Genomic DNA, 15,704 nt, shown 5'->3' with positions numbered 1-15,704 from the left:
AAGGCAGGCTCATACCCTGGGGCATCGATGTATAACTCCGTTCGTTCTCGCCTTTATTGCTTATTTCTTCAGTTGCAAACTTAGCGAAGAGATTTCAGACAAAAAACTTTCACACTACTTTAGTGTCGAGGGAACGACATCTGGCATTTTGTTGCTGTCCTTTCCAGTCAACTAGCAGCCTTTAAGTATGAAGACCTCTCTCAATCCCTTAAAATTTCAGCGCTATTGTGAGGGAAGATGGCCATGGCTGCAGTGGTCCAAGAAGAGATTGCGGGCGATCGTCAACCAACCTCAAAAAAGTGATGTCCGATCTGAAACCGTCATCGTCTAAAAAGGACGATTGGTGACCGGTGTATCATGCTATTTAGAAAATGGTAACTCAATCTGGTGGCTTTGTTAGGTGTCGGTGTGGGACTTCTTAAGACAATGCGCCATTTTCCAGAAAGATGCTCCTCTGACGCAATGTTGCCAGTTCTTTTTCGCCCCTCATTTTCGGTCTACTTCAGTTTTCGTTGAAATACAAGGTATGTTTGTATTATTCCTTCTAAAGTACGGAAGAGCAGCAATGAGGTGGGTATTATGTATAAGCCTTCCGTGCAAAGCAGACGTGATTGTTTGGCTAGTGAAAACAACATGAGGCGCATTCGTAACACAACTCATGCCGAATAACGGCCGGACATCCTTCTGTATATGCTAAGGACAATATTGTTGGCAGACTGATCAAGATGAAAATTATGAAAGTGGTTCTGTCCAAAGACAAATGTGTCATCATTTCGAACGATTACCATATTGTCTTTGAACAAATGCATTATAGAACATCTCATGTTCCTCTCTAAAGAATAGGAGCCACCATACTGACAACTTTCGCCAGCAGGCATGCGGCTAAACGGGACTTAAATTGCTACTGCATCCTAAGCGGAACAAAACAAGCGATTAGATGGACATATTACTTTGAGTAAACCTCTAAAGAGGATGTAAGGATCATCCGTAGAAAGCTGATGACACCCTCAAGCTATGAGGCAGATCGTGAAAGTCAGAAAAACCAATATCTGTATAATTCGCTGTATTTGAATGCATGTTCGTCATCCTGTCAACCTATACCATCAGACAATGAAACAACACTTGTTGGTTTTATGGCAAAATATGGTCATTTTTAGCAATGTGTCTCCTTGTTTTGGTTTTTAGGTTCTTGAAAAACAAAAACCAGCGATACCTATGTCCTCAATTCCTTTTTTGGATTATTTACCTTGATGTTAATCTGACCACGAGCACTCCTTTTGAGGTCCTCACGGTCACTGTGTAGCATTGTGGTCGTCTTGTTTTTCGTTTACTGATTTTCATTGACAATAAAAGAATGACACTTTTAGCCCAGGAACATTGGAGTGCGCGACTTTCAGGCAACAGATATACTCGAAAGTGGCTTCTTCTATTTCATTTTTGATTCAACACAAGCCACGTGACATCATCACCACTGATTGAAGGAACCAAAAAATTGGGTGGAGAATTCGCTAGAAGGCATGCGGCTTAACGGGATTTAAATTGCTACTGCATCCTCAGCAACACCAGAACAAGGAATTATCGGATGGACATATCAATGTGGACATAGAACGCGAGTTACTATTTGTCAGACATGTATAATGATGACAACTTCCAATAAGAGAACCTATATATATTAGACCCAGTTCAGTCAATACAACAGCTCCTAATTTTATTTGATACGCCAACTGTAGTACCCATTCAAATCAGAACGGACACAATTAATTCTGTCAGACAGTCTAGATCAAGTCGTTTCTGTACCACTTCATTACGCTTTATAGTGCAATTAAAACTCGTATTCTATTTGATGGAAAGCATTAAACAGGCTTATTAATAACAATTACGTTCCACGTTGATTTCAATGTGTCTCCTCTATCAAATAAAGGAAGGTACTCCAAACATAAAATCTTCCTCGTTTTGTCGAAATGGGTTCCAAGGGGAGGCACTCTGCTGTTAAAAGCCTGTCGCTTTTTTCCGATGAGAGTACCTGGATGTGTTAGAAATGGTGGATCGATTACGCACACTCCGAATGGCTTTCATCCACTCAAATTGCCAGGATTTGTTTTTGATGGACGCGGTTGTTTCTTTGGGCAAATAGGTCGGTGGAAACGAATTGAGCTGGTGGCACGTTGTTTGTTGCTTTCTTCGTAAGTGGACCAGGATCAAGACTACAAATTCGATTGAATAACAAACATCTTTACGAGATATGATATTTCATTTCTTCCCTGAGGGTGCATAGATATCGACACAAATATATAGGAATCCAGCCAAACGTATTGAAATCCACCCAGAAGTACAGAAAACAGCATCTTAGTTACGCTTGTGGCCGTACTGACTAGCATTCAAGAGACGTTTCAGTCATTGCAACGCTCCTGACGCAGCTAATCACCTAACAGTGCCTAAAGTTTGGAGAACCCCTGCCAGCAAAACCGGAGCCCTTCCTCAGCTAGACAGTTCAAAAAGCGTCCCCAGCCTCCCGATCAAACATGTCCAGGTTTCCGGGCAAACATGACTGATTTGGATTACCAAGAGAGAACATCCTTTCTTATAGGTGACTTTCCGGGGTCGCGCTCGGAGCAGGGGGATCGCGTAACACACACAGATGTCGTGAAAGGTTGTAATGTTTGTTTTGTTTTAAGGTAATCCATGTCTCGGTATCGGGTTACAAGAATAATCAACATATTCTGCGTTAACATTCATTCCTTCGGCGATGGAATATTGTGTTTCTCTGTGCCTTCGGGATGGCTCGGTAACGGGAAGGGTCGGGGTATCATGGTTCGAGCTTAAAGTTTATATAGGTCAATTGTCAAGTGTAGTGCGGCTTGCTGCGACAATGCGTTACATAAAAAAGCAATCTTGCAGCAGTATGCGGCAGTTGACGCTGACCTCTATACTGGCACAATGCACCAGGTTGCTTCTTTGAATCACGTGACTTCAATATGGTACTGCAGCTAAACGCAGCGCCACGTCCGACTTTATCAACTTACCAACCAAACATCATGACCTTTTAAAAGTTTCGCCATTAACGTTTTAGAAGCTTGCGGAAAGAATCCTCTATGATTATACAATTAAAAACTGGGTACTTAATCCGAGGGAAGATGCTTTCCTTTGAATGGGGCACATCATATAAAGCCTAAATATTCAAAGAGACGACAATTTCACTAAGCCCTTAAAATGTTCCATCCAGTTTTGATAAAAACTTGGAAACATAACAGCCAATCCTCGAATAGCTTTCACAAAGCTAAAAGCCAAGTTTACATCGGGTTGCCTGGCAACTGATATTGATGATGATTTCTTACCTCTCTCCGCTCCTGTTTACTTGTATAGGGAAAATCTGCTCCGACAGTAAGATCACATTTGATGCATTTTTTCTCAGGCTCTGAGCTTTTGAAGAAAGATCGAGCTGAAAAAGCGTCCTAGTCTTTGATCAGGGCATTTAGCTCCGGCGGCGCACTTGCCATTAAAGGACGTGTACTAAGTCGCTATCGTAGATGGACTTTTTACCTAAACCCCGCGTCCGCCCAGCTCTTATTTGTAAGAAATATTCAATAAGTTAGCAATTAATGCTAGGACTTAAGGGAAATTAAAGTACGTTTGATTTTAGTTTTGGGATTCTTAAAGACGTACCAGTATAAGGCATTTAATCGTCCCACAACTTGGTGATGTTTAAAGCTGTAACCAAGATGATAATTTGAGATCAGCGTCATCCCTATTCAAAGGTTCTCAGTCAAGAATCATACTTCAGAGTACATTGGCTGATTATCAGACCTTGGTAAACTTTCATTTCCTTTGTGCATACGAATTTTCACGTTCTTTGGCATGTCTGACACTGCTTTACACACTCCCAACGTATTGTCATCGTTCAAACTGTCGTGCATTTCTCTAAAAAAGAGTAACATCAAGACATCCTTTCTTTTAACAACTGCGTAGGATTGAACACGGAGTATACGTTACTTTGGAAAGTGCTTATTTGCAAGGGAATGTTTGATTTTGAATCAAGATTTTGACCTAGATGGCGATGTCATTGGTATACAAAACACTGGCAATATCCATTTTTTTAATATTATTTCAGATTTCAATCAAAACGACGTGTTATTTATTTTTAAAATGCAAGCGATACTCTGCTAACCTATCCACCCTGATCTAAACCCCACCTATGGTCATAAACGGCTGCTATTAAGACAACAACATGACCATAAGGCACATCGCCACCCCTGTCATTATCAGCGCTCGGGAGGGATGCTTTTTCTCCATAAAGTGCTATACTTAGGCTTGCTAGAGAAAAACTTTCATGACAGCAGTAGCGCCTTTTTTTTTCATAATGTCAGGGTAAATATAAATAAAAGTTCGCGCTAAGTAAGCTTGAGGAAGCATGATATCCATCAAGAGTTTTTTTAGAGTAATTTACCCCCAACTTGTGCATTAAGGTATTCCCTCATTCTACTTAGGGATAGTTTTTTAAGCAAAGTGATACTGGGAGGATGATGCCAGGGCATGTGATTTGGAATGCTAAAATCTGTCTCTCTGCATCCCGGATTAGGAGTTTCATATCTGACTCAAGGCCTATGACTGTATGGCGCGCCCATGCACCTGTGGGTGGTTTCTGGTGAGGAATAAGAGGTAATAAGGGCATTGTCGGCCAGATCAACTTTTGTTTCAGTTCTGTTCTCGCGGCGATATTTCCTAATCCGCCCGGCCCCTCATCATTGTCGCAGGGAGAAATGTAATAACCATGACATGCCAAACGTTTTGGGAAATCAATATTTCTTTTTTCGGGGAAAATTTTTATTGTGTCGAGATGAATATTTTAAACATATACACGCATTGCCTATGCCAGGAGTAATCGCGACCATGCGTTTTTATCTCTTGAAGAAGCAGGGTCCAAAGAATCCATATTTTGATGAGCTAATAATTACCATTGTGTTTGCCGTACTTCTTTCACACCACATGATGAGCCCCAGGGGCCCTAGAAAGACTAATTGCAAAATCGAAGCGTTCGATGATCAAGAGCCCAGGCTTAATTATGGAAACTTGTTCCCTTCTTGCAACAAATTATGGCGCAAGTTGTTCTATTGTTGGTTTCTCGTGATAGAGTCATAACAGTGGGAATCCCAAGGCAAAACGCGTGTCATCCGGGCTTAATTGGCAACACACGTGATTTGTTAAGGTGGATGGGGAAATGGACAAAGAAAACAGACAACAAACCTATTGGTCTTGTTGATTGAATGTTCTGCATTATCCTGAAACTGTGCAATGAATTAAGTGTTTGGTCCATCAACACGTTGTGTAGCCCAAACGATATTAGAGTAAGAATCTGGTACCAGGAACCTCGGAACATACATCACAAATTCTATCAGTCCGAACTACATATATATATGTACTAACCTTTATAATGAAAAATATTGTGTTCACGAGTTGATTACTCGTGGTCACCATAAAAAAGGTAAGTGCTTCTTCTTTCGTAAACACTGTTCCCCAACAACACTGGCAGACCTGGAGCAGTTTCTGCAAATTTCAATTATGATTTGCACTGAAATGATGCTGGAACGTCAACAATGGTTAAACAGTCGATGACAATATGTTTTTACATCATGGATTATATCATCGGCTCAGAAACAACCACGATGAACGATGAACACAGTGCTAACGGAAGAACTAACACAGCTCCTGCCATTTTAACAGGGTCTTTAGTCTTGACCTCCCCCCCCCCTTACCCCTCCTCCCATGCATAATTGCCTGCATCAAAATCACACCGACCCAATTCATACTTCCTTAGACGAAAAAAAACAACATCTAATACAATACGCAAATTGCCATTAAGAACGAGAAAGTCAAGCGCCGGAAGGCACTTCAACCTCAAAAGAGAATTTATGTCAACTTGAATATACTGAAGTAAATCTTGCTCGTTTGCCACGAACCGTATTTTCATTACTTCATTGTTTATTGGCCACGGAATCGACAGTCGTGTTAATACAGGAAAGATGACTGCGATTGCAGACCCGGGATATCAGGGATTGCGTCAGAGATTTATCCACGGTATTGAGTGTGATTCTACTTAGCGATAAACGAGGCTGCGTTCCTCTGCGATTGAGTCAAATTGTCAGGAAGTGTTATATAAATGATCACTTTTGCAGACAATTAAAACCAATTAGTCGCATCATTTGACCACTGGCCGCAACGATCAATCAACAATACCGCGTCCGCCATTAGCGTCACGTGAGTGGAGACGTGGTGGAGCGGACAACATAAGAGCTTACGTGACGGAAGTGATGGTTATATTTACCATTTCTGACGGATATTCAAGTTGCCGTTTGAACGAACTTGAAAAGCTCTTGGGATGACAAGTGACAAGGCATGGAATGCATGCTGGTACCTGTCCGGGAGATTGATCCAAAATGATGACTCAATACTATTAGTCGGGGAGCTGGGCAACTTTGCTTCAGATAGAAACACAACTTCATTACTATAGGATAACCTTACTAAAGTACCACTTTATGGAACTCATAAGCTGTAAGGGAGTGGGATTGATGTCAAAATATACGAATCACTGATCATCAGCAACATCCGGGTCAAAAAGTGCGTGCCCGATAGCTGACGACGTTTCTCTGATGCTGATGATTATGAGAAGAATTACAAATGAATATGATAAGAAAAGGCAAGGCAGTGCCAATGAAAAACTCTAGCCCCGTAACAAGAAGTTCTAGACGCCTGTCGTTTCCAACAGATATCACAACAAGCTCTGCCCCTGAAGATGGAATTCATAATATGGTAGCCAATGCTTCTAACGTAGCCACGCAAAAATTACTTCTTTCAGGCTGCTGAATTAAAACTTGAATGTTATATTACCATTTATAGCTCCATGTATATCTTGGTTGATGGATGGTTCTAAATTTAAATGTTCCGACGTCAACAAGAAAATAAAAGAATTTGCATTAACGCTATTCACGCACCTACTGGTCAAACTCTAAAACTATTGATGAGAGGAGATTTATTGGTGTCTACTACAAATTTTTTTGTAATATTATTTGTTCTTCATACTCTGTTGTTTGTTAGGTTCGCTGAACATGGCTAGTTTTCATGCCAGACGAACTATACAGGGTCATTCAAATTTGATATAAAGCGGGTTCACCTATAACGTATCACCTTTGGTTAGGAACGATAAGTTTCGAAAATAGACAAAGACTTCTTTCGACACCTTTTAAACAGAAATAAACAAGTGCTGGTCTCCACTTTTTCTTAGTATGAGTAAGGAGTCTTTCTGTTAACCCTCTATTGCCATGCCATGTGTAACAATTCAAGTCAAAGGTTAACGCTGGTCCCTACGAAATCGTATACAAGTAAATAATTCCCTCAGATCGTCCCTGTATCTTTTACCTCCACCTAGACAATAAAGGTAAAAGTTAACAGCATAATTACAACACCATATATCATACACAACTATCAACCAGAACGTATAGCGAAATATATAGCTGGGATTATTTTCAAAATTACGAGCAACACCCGGCATTTCCATCATCATTGAATACAAACGGTAAGGAAGTGACGTCACAATATACGAGACACTGATCATCAACAACATCCGGGTCAGATAATGCGTATCCTTGACCTGTTTACTGATCCCAGATCTCAGCAAACGACGTTTCTCTAATGCCTGCCTGATGCTGATGATGATGAGGACGTTGCAGATGAATATGATAAGAAAAGGCGATAGGGTGCCAATGAAAAACTCGAGTCCTGTGATCAGAAGTTCCAGACGCAAATCGTTTCCTACAGATAGCACAACAACCTCAGTCCCTGGAAAAAAAGAATTAAAACAATTGAGGGTCATGTCTCCCTTCATATGAAGAACGGGACATGGATATTCAAAAGTAACTGTTTTTTTCTTTTTCAGGCGGACTTTTAAGATACTTCTGAAACTATTGTAAGTCAATGCAAATTCACTTCACTTCCCCGTAGGTTTTTAGGAATATAAATCAATTATTGGTTTTGTTCATTAGTTTTCCGGGAACCACAGACCTTTTACTTCGTCGTTCGTACGGACCGCAAAACGCCCATAATGCAGCAGACACGAATGCACATTAAAGGAGGCTGCTAAAACATACATCATCCTACAGTACAGTTTACCTGTCATTGGATCCAGTTCATACCTCCTCGTATAGAATAGGTGGAGATTTACAATTGCAACGGTCAGAAATGCAGTGACGACGATCATCTTAGCTCTGGGCACACTACAGAGTCTCGGTGCGGCCATTGGCCACCTAACGGCGAGTAGACGATCTACAGACATCGCTGCTTGAAAGAACCCAGACTGCATCCCAAATGTTGTCATCATGTAGATCACGCCACTGGAAATGAAAAGTGTGCACCATTAATGCCTGATTGTAAACCATTAATCTGTTGGTCAATCATGATATAAATCAAGCATGCACGAGATTTCAAATCAGCTGGAAATCATCGAGTGCCCCTTCCGCGGACACAACAACTTCCGGAAGTAACTTATGTGACCCTTCTCATTTGTCTACCTACTGGAATACTGAGCCTCTTGTCCCTATCTCTATTCCTGACTGAAAGACTGGATGAAACCAAGCAACTTGTACCAGCAATGCGGTATCGACGACACCCATTGCAATGATATAGATGCAAGGGGATAGGCCGCGGTTTCGTTTCCTCGTCGCTATTAACACCGAAAGAACATTCCCTGGTACACCAAAAATGACAGGAACTATCCACGCGTAACCAAGTATCCTCAACGCTGATATCAGGACTTCAACATCTTCATCGCTTTCCAACAGGAGAGTTGAATTTCTATAATGTGCCATGGTGGCTAATGCTTCTAACACATGTTGTTGTTGCACAGACGCAAGCAAGACTATTTTCAAGCTCGCTGAATTGACAACTTGAATGTAATGTTGCATCGCCATTTATAGCTCCAAAGATATTTGATCATGGTGATAAATTTGAATGTGATCAACACGATGGTACATTTATGTGCATACGATAACGGAATGCGATTTACCTCTTTTCCTATGTTCGAATGATGAGTTTAACGATGGCACCCACGTAATCGTGTACTTTTGAATAATTCCTTTAGATCATCCCGATATCGTTTGCCTCCGCCAAGACAATAAAGGTAAAAGTTAACAGCATAATTACAAGTCCACACGTCATATATGACTATCAACACGAGCGTGAAGCGCAGTCTCCAGTAGGGATTATCGAGATTTGAAGTTATACCCGGTATTTCCATCATAAACACATACAATCGGTAGGGAAGTGACGTCAAAATATAAGACGCGCTGATCATCAGCAACATCCGGGTCAAATATTGCTGGTGTTTGACCTCTTCAGTTGTGCCAGATCTCAGGAGGCGACGTTTCTCAGATGCCTGCCTGATGCTGACAATAATGAGGACGTTGCAGATGAATATGATAAGAAAGGGCATGAGTGTGCCAATGAAAAACTCGAGCCCAGTCACCAAAAGTTCCAGTCGTCTGTCATTTCCTACAGATACCACAAGGATTTCAGACCCTGAAAAAAGGATTTACGTCAATGAAGTGACATGGTGATGTGAAGTAAACATCTGTAACAGAATCCTGACCACCAAGTTTTTTACATGTCAATTTCACTCCACATTTTAAGGGCGTATTAGAACATGAGAGTCAGGATGTTGCCAAGCAAAATAAATTTTTCTCATCAATTGCAACTTACAAGAATCCTCACGTAATAGAACTTAGAAAAAACGCGAACGGAACAAGCAACATTACCGGTCTCTGGATCCAGTACATATTCCCTCGTGTAGAATGCGTGAATATTTAAAGTCGTTACCATCACAAATGTAACGATGACGATCTTCCTAGCCCTGGACACGCTGCAAATTCTTGATGCAGCCATCGGCCACCTGACGGCGAGTAGACGATCTATGGACATTGCTGCTTGGAAGAATCCAGACTGCATCCCAAATGTCGTCATCATATAGATCGCCCCCCTTTGAATGAAAAAGATGTGTTATAATGCAACCTGGTGTCAAGATGTAAAAATATGCTCAGTATGCTCTATTTACTCAAAATGATTAAGTGAATACTTACTTGAATATTACGTCTCTTGGCTGAAAAATCTTCCTTCCTATCTCAGAGCTAAACAACGTATAAAACCAAGCAACTTGAACAAGCAGTGCAGTATCAACAACGGCCATTCCAATGATATAGATGCAAGGAGACAGACCGCGGTTTCGCTTTCGTATTGCGATCAGCACTGAAAGAACGTTCCCTGGTATACCAAGAGCAACAGGAACAATCCAGGCATAGCCAAGTATGTTCATCGCTGATAGTATGATATCAAAATCTGCATCGTCTTCCAAAAGGAGAGTGGAGTTTTTAGCTTGAGCCATGGGGACAATTCCGTCTTCTTTTGCACGTTGCCGTGTACAGGCGCTATCGATACTTTAAATCCCAGATGTGTTGAATTTATATCTTGGTGCTTGCATATCCATATATAGCACCAATGATATCTAATCGGTGGTACAAAATAGAAATCCTCGGGAATCAACACCAAAGTATATTTACCTTCGCGAAAAGAGCCAGGAGACAGATAATCCTACTATCTGTGACATTAGAAAAATTATGCCCTTCATGTCGGGTGGCAGATGGAAATGTCAACCCGAGGAAACATTGTCGACAGACGTATCTTTAGGCCGATATTTTCACTGTTTATTGAGGAGTAGCAATTTTGATGGAAACATCATTCATAGGCAATGTTACCGTTACCGTAATGGTAACTTTGGACTGTGATTGACGTTTTAAAAAACCTCACACACAGGAGAGGTTTTCATTGAAACCCTCGACCAATAACAGACGATATTTTTATAACATTTCAATCACTAGCCAGCTTTTCATGGAAACCTCATTCAAAGTTGAGGTTTTCTTTTTCATTGAAACCTCATTCACTGGCGAGGTTTATGAAAATATTGAGAGGAAGACGAAGACTCGATGATCATGTTTACTTACCAGAATATCAAACCCCTTGGTTGAAATCGTCTTTTGAATATCAGACACAAAAAGTGAGTTAAACCAAGCAATCAGTAAGCTTAGTGCATTATCAACCACAGCCATACCAATGATGTTCCCCCTCCCCCAATAGTGAAAAAGAAAAATACTGTCCCACGGTTACATAGACTGTTGTAAACGTTAAACATGTACACGCGTTCGCCTTTGGCGTATTCTAAACATGGTCACAGAGATCAAGTTAGTGTGCCTTTCCTGAAAATAATTGCTTTAGGTCATCCCTGTAACGCTTGCCACCTCCAAGACAATAAAGGTAAAAGTTGACAGCATAATTACAACACCATATATCATAAACTACGACTAGCTCCAAAGTATAGCGCAGTCTCCAGTAGAGATCATCCAGGTTGTAATTAGAAGCAACACCCGGCATTTCCATCATAAACAGATATAATCGGTAGGGAAGTGACGTCAAAATATAAGACGCGCTGATCATCAGCAACATCCGGGTCAGATAATGTGTATCCTTGAACTCTTCAGTTGCCCCAGATCTAAGCAGACGACGTGATTTTGACGCCTGCCTGATGCTTATAATGATGAGGATGTTGCAGATGAATATGACAAGAAAGGGCATGATAGTCCCGATTGAGAATTCGAGTCCTCGTACTAAAAACTCTAGCTGCGTGTCCTTTCCTACAGACAGCACAAGAAACTCAGCTCCTGAAAATGGAAAAAGGTATGTTCAATTGCTTGCGGACCCTTGTATCAAATATTAAAGATTAACTCTGGACCTAGCACTGCTTCACCAGAAAAACGTTTGACCTGATGTAACCAAAGTCATTGTTACATCACAAGCTTTAGATGAGAGGGGAACTCATCATGGGCGTTTTGGGAGGGGGGGGGGCTTTAAGGGAGACGTAATGAAATACTTTAGGCCAAATATGAGGAGACATCGAAAGTTAAAGAAGCTTTGTGATAAAAAGGACTAAAAAGAACTAAAGACCTACGTTTTACCTGTGTTTGGAACCCTAACATACGTCTGAGTATAGAAGGTGTGCAGATTGACAATTCCTATAACCGTGAATGTAACGAAGACGATCGTCTTAGCTCTGGCTGTACTACACACTCTTCTTGCAGTCATTGGCCACCTTACAGCCAGCAGGCGATCAACTGACATTGCTGCTTGAAAGAAGCCGGACTGCATTCCGAATGTAGTCATCATGTAGATCGCACCCCTATATCAGATCGAAAAGCGGTACTGGAGTAATTTTCTACAAAGGGCAATACAGTCATATCTATAACGATAAAGCACCAAGGTGCCCGTAACATATCGTTCAGAACTCAGCTTTTGGATACACAAAAACGTGTTTCTACCCCTGTGATGTATCACAGCAATTAAGGTCAATATAGCCAATCAGCGTATCCAACAGAATCACTCAAATATGAAGTGGTGCGCATCAGCCAATACTTTCAAATAATTATAGCAAGTATACTAAGTGGCTACGCATTCATACCACATACTTTATTTTAGTTAATGATAAAACCTCTACCAATACCTACTGGAATACGAAGCCTCTTCTCTTTATTTCCATCTCGGATTGAAAGACTGGATGAAACCAAGCAACCTGTACGAGCAAGGCGGTATCAACAACAGCCATACCAATGATGTAAATACATGGGGATAGACCGCGATTTCGCTTCCTTGTTGCAATCAGCACTGTCAGAATATTCCCTGGTATGCCAAAAACGACAGGAACTATCCAGGCGTAACCAAGTATGGTGAGAGCTGACAGAATGACTTCGACATCTTCATCCTGATCGAAAGGGCGAGTTGATGTGATGCCATGTGTCATGGTAACCACTTTTTTGAATGCAACTCTTGTTGTTGACAGAAGTAATCGATATTATTGTATTTCAAGTTTGCTTCAGAAATAACTTGCTTGCATTTCCATTTATAGGTTCCAGAGTATCGTAATGCATTGTCACGTATCGTACAATCTCCTAACGAGAACTAATTTTTTTATTTTGAACATGACTTTAGGTCATTATCATGAGAGAAAGTGATGATGAAAGCTTTATTTCACTTTAGAGTAATCAGAAGATTTCAACAGCTGTTCAAATTAGACCACTAGGAGAAACCCCCTTTTCGTTGTAAGCTTTGGCATTTAAACAATTGCTTCAGATCGTCCCTATATCTTTTGCCTCCGCCCAGACAATAAAGGTAGAAGTTGACAGCATAGTTACAAATCCACATGTCATAAACAGATATCAACTCCACGGTGTAGCGTAGTCTCCAGTATGGTTCGTCGAGGTCGTAAGATGAAACATCCGGCATGTCCATGGTAAATATATACAGTCGGTAAGGAACCGAAGTTAGAATATACGCGGCACTGATCATCAGCAACATCCTGGTCAGATATCGCGTGTCCTTGACCTCTTCACTAGCGCCAGAACTAAGCTGATGACGTTTCTCTGCCGCCTTCCTGATGCTGATAATGATGAACACGTTACAGATGAATATGACGAGAAAGGGCAAGACAGTACCTATAGAAAATTCTAACCCTCTCACCAAAAGTTCTAGACGCCGGTCGTTTCCTACTGATACCATCAGAAACTCGGCTCCTGAAAGGGATATTTAAACATCACAACATCAGAATAACAAGAGCAACGGGCACAAAATGGTTTTCGTCTCTTAAGATACAACAGAACTTGAATACTATACATTTGAAGTCAAACAAGGTGATGAGCAGTTACTCTGAGGACCAACAGAAGAACTTTACCTGTTTTAGGGTCCCTCGTATATTTCTGTATATAGAACGTGTGCAGATTTAGAATGGCGAGAACCAGAAATATTATGGTAACGATCTTCTTAGCTCTGGCTGTACTACAGAGGCGTAGTGAAGCCATCGGCCACCTCACGACCAGCAGGCGATCCATAGACATCGCTGCTTGGAAGAAACCAGATTGCATCCCAAAAGTTGTCATCATGTAGACCACACCTCTGGAAATGAAAAACTATTACGCCAAAAAAAAAAAAACAAGTACTGTGAAAATTAATAGATATAGTCCGAGGCCTAGGCCAACTCTATTCGGCCCTAATTTGTACAGTGAAATTTTCTCAATCAATTAGTTTTCGAGGCAGAAATAATAATATAGAATCTGAGTGGATATCCATTATCCTTTCAAGCTTATGATTTTTTTCACGACAAAAAGCAATATTGCTAAAAGAGCCATTTCTTTTCCGCTGATAACTAACATCTCCCAATACTTACTTGAATATTAGGTCTCTCCTCTTTATTTCTACTATCTCAGACAGAAATATACCATGAAACCAAGCAATTTGTCCCAGCAGTGCAGTATCAACAACAGCCATGCCAATGATATAGATGCAAGGGGATAGGCCGCGATTTCGTTTCCTGGTCGCTATCAGCAACGAAAGAATATTCCCGGGTATGCCAAACGCAACAGGAATTATCCAGCCATAGCGAATTATTTTGAGGGCTGCTAGCATAATTTCAATATTTTTATCGTGGTTCGAAAGGCCAGTTGCATTGCTAGCATGTGCCATGGTAGCCACTACAACTTCTAATGCAACTTCATCGATGCTATTTTCAAGTCTGCTTTATAAATAATTTGGCTCTTGTATAAACTCTATGAATAGTTTCAAGGACATTAATTTGATCAACGGTACAAAAATATATACTTGCAATCAAAACAAAATCATATTTGTGTGCGTTATAGCACGTTTAGGGAGTGTATCTCAGATATCTAAGCATTAAGTGGAACCTACCTGCTCAGTGGATACCTCATTATTAAGGACACCCATCCTATCAAGGACATCACGTTCTATCCCAAATTGGTAGTTACCATTGAATTTGACCTCTCTAATCAGGGCGCCTCTTACTGAAAAACAGCACTTGTGAGTTCCAAGTGTGTCCTTAACAGAGAGGTGCAACACTATTGTAGTTTTGTCTGCTATCAGATGTCTTTTCTTTTTTTCGATTTTTCGATTTTTAAACGTCAAAATGTTAAATCAGCCATTGTATAACAGGTTAACGTAGAATATGATTTCTATGTAATCATCAGAATTTCCCTCAACAGCTGATCCCGGACAGTTTTTCACATTACACTCCTCGTAGAACATTACATTGGATGTTACTGTTTGGTTTGACGTTTAAACAATTGCTTGAGATCCTGCCTGTATCGTTTGCCTCCGCCCAGACAATAAAGGTAAAAGTTAACAGCATAATTACAGGTCCATATGTCGTAAACAGCTATCAACTCCAAAGTATAGCGAAGGTTCCAGTACGGCTCTTCTAGGTTATAATAAGTGGCAACACCCGGCATTTCCATCATAAACAGATACAATCGGTAGGGAAGTGACGTCAAAATATACGCTGTACTGATCATCAGCAACATTCTTGTCATATAATGTGTGTCCTTGACCTCTTCCGTTGTCCCAGATCTACATGTTAGTAGACGACGTGACTTTGATGCCTGCCGGATGCTGATGATGATTTGGACGTTACAGACGAATATGACTAGAAAAGGCATAATCGTTCCAATGGAAAATTCGAGACCTCTCACCAAAAGTTCGAGACGCCTGTCGTTTCTTACAGAAACCACTAAAAACTCTGCTCCTAAAATCAGAAAGGAGTAGACGTCAATTTC

This window comes from Lineus longissimus, chromosome 3 (assembly GCF_910592395.1).
Source record: "Lineus longissimus chromosome 3, tnLinLong1.2, whole genome shotgun sequence".
Lineage (NCBI taxonomy): Eukaryota > Metazoa > Nemertea > Pilidiophora > Heteronemertea > Lineidae > Lineus > Lineus longissimus.
This window is presented reverse-complemented; position numbering follows the sequence as displayed.